A 2,500-nucleotide genomic window follows, 5' to 3' on the forward strand; every position below is an offset into this window, starting at 1 on the left:
TGCCTCCGCCAAGTGACTTAAGGTTCAAAATACCATGTGCTTGTGCATAGCATTTAGCATGCATAACAAGTGGGGTGACGGTGTTACTTGGAGTCACGCTCTGAGGTCCTTTCGGCGGACGCGAGGGTCGTAAGTCGCGACTGAAAGAGAGACGGGGCTGTCTCCTCCAGGACTGAAGCGGCTTTAAGCTTATCCTTCTTTATGAGCTTTCCCCTCTTCTTCTCCTCCCCTTACTCCTGTCAATCTCCCCCCCTTTCCTCTCCCCACTCTCTCCGCCGCAGTGTTATCGCTTTTATCACGGATTCCCCTGTCCCTCTCCCCTCCCCTTCCCTCCTTCATATTTCTCTCCCCACTCTCCTCGTTTTTATCCCTAATGCCCATTCTAATCTTCTTCCCCCTACTCCCCTTCCATCACCTCCCTATTCCCCTCTCACTCTATCCCCCTCCCCTCCTCCCCTTCCCGTTCCTCTGTCCTCTCCTCTTCCGGCAGGCATACAGCATAGTAGGGACTTTCGCTTTACGCTTTTCGTCGTGTCATGGCACAGAGAGATCGAGTGGGATGGACTGCTCTCGCTGTCAGGGAGGTGTCAGCCGTGCCAGATCTCTCTGTCTACCTGTTTCAGTCCCTCTCCTTCTCTCGTTCTTCCCCACCCCCCCTCTCTTCTCTCCCATACCCCCTTTCTCCCCTCCCTACTCCCTTCTCTTCCCCCTCTCTCCCCTCGCCCCTCCCTCCTCTTTCCTTCTTTCCTTCCTTCAATTCTTCTCTTCATTTCTCTTACCTTCTTTATCTCTTCCCCTTTTTGGTTTCGGTTTCGGGCCCAGCGGGACGAGGGTTTCCAACTTATCGTTACAGGTTTCATAACACTTGTGGATTTAGATGCTGTTACAACAAGTGTTCGGACAGCTGAGTGTGACTCACTCTCTCTCTCTCTCTCTCTCTCTCTCTCTCTCTCTCTCTCTCTCTCTCTCTCTCTCTCTCTCTCTCTCTCTCTCTCTCTCTCTCTCTCTCTCTCTCTCTCTCTCACTTTCTGTGTCTGTCTGTTTCTTTTCTTTTCTTTTCTTTTCTTTTCTTTTCTTTCTTTTTTTTTTCTTATCTTTCCCCCGATCTACCCCTCTATTCATCTCCTTCCAGTCCCTTTCCCATCTCTTTATCAATCTGTATATCTATATCTCTCAGCACACACATGGCATATATATATATATATATATATATATATATATATATATATATATATATATATATATATGTTTATGTATATACATGTATATTTACATATATATATATATACATATATATATGTAGAAATGTATCTATGTATTATATATATACATGTATATATATATACATATATATATATATATATATATATATATATACATATATACATGTATGTGTTTATATATGTATATGTATATGTATATGTATACATGCATACATATATATTATTTATATATATGTGTGTGTGTGTGTGTGTGTGTGTGTGTGTGCGCGCGCGCGCGCGCGTGTGTGTGTGTGTGTGTGTGTGTGTGTGTGTGTGTGTGTGTGCATGTATGTATGTATGTATGTATGTATATATATGTGTGTATTTATATATATATATATATATATATATTATATATATATCGATATATATGTAGACAAATGTATATGTATGTATATATGTATGTATCTCTCTCTAAATACATACATATATATATATATATATATATATATATATATATATATATATGCATACACACAAAAAGAAACAAGCAAAGTCCGGAGGACCTACATATCATGGACAGTCAGTCAGTCATGTGAGCGAGGTGACGGCAGAGGTGCGGTCTACACAAACAAACGTACACACACACGCTCGAGCACACATACACTCGCTCTATGTATGTAGTCTGCGAGTAGACAGTGTTCGCCCCACACCGCGTGTTGTGCGGCCAGTGTGTGGTAGAATAAAAAAAATCTAAGATCAGTGAGTGAATATCGCTTGAACAAAAATAGAAAATGATTTTGCCAGTTATTTTTATTGTGTGATGTGGTGGACCATGGACTATTTTACTTCATATGCCTATTTCTGTTTATTTTATTGTTTATTCTATATTATACATATATATATGTATAGTTTTTTGTTTTTTTGGGGGGATGGTGACTATTTGAAAACTATATTTGAGTCGTGTTGCAAGTCCCTCATTGCACACTGAAAAAGCCCTCAAACGGTGCAAGTAGCCACGCTATGTACAGTGACGGTATTCATGCACACTATTATTTTAATGACGGACAACATGCCATGCATTTTTATTCGTTCTTTGCCGCACGTCTTTTACCAACCCCGCAGCAGTATCCCTCCCGCTCGGTTGTAATCTCTGTAACACTGTAACTTTACGGCACAGTGGATTAGTTATGTTCACCGGGAGAGCCATCGCTAGATAAGAGGTGACGGCGCCGTAGCCCGCGATGGCGGTGGTATGAGCTTACGCTTCAGTGATAAGAGGATAACTAATGCGTCGA

At 41.5% G+C, this 2,500-nt stretch overlaps 1 protein-coding gene across 8 annotated transcripts in view; it reads left to right on the top strand.

Annotated features, from left to right (window-relative positions):
- The window catches only part of LOC125039474 (endophilin-A-like), an 88,760-nt gene that overhangs the window by 30,595 nt on the left and 55,665 nt on the right, over positions 1-2,500 (top strand). For 5 of the 8 annotated variants that reach the window (XM_047633457.1, XM_047633464.1, XM_047633463.1 and 2 more), the window contains exon 1: positions 1,820-1,964. The exons of the other annotated variants lie outside the window; for them this stretch is intronic. The gene's annotated coding sequence lies outside the window, so the exon portion shown is untranslated. Of the gene's footprint in view, positions 1-1,819; positions 1,965-2,500 lie in introns of those variants that run through there. 8 annotated transcript variants of the gene reach the window in all.

This window comes from Penaeus chinensis, chromosome 27, assembly GCF_019202785.1.
Source record: "Penaeus chinensis breed Huanghai No. 1 chromosome 27, ASM1920278v2, whole genome shotgun sequence".
Taxonomy (NCBI): domain Eukaryota; kingdom Metazoa; phylum Arthropoda; class Malacostraca; order Decapoda; family Penaeidae; genus Penaeus; species Penaeus chinensis.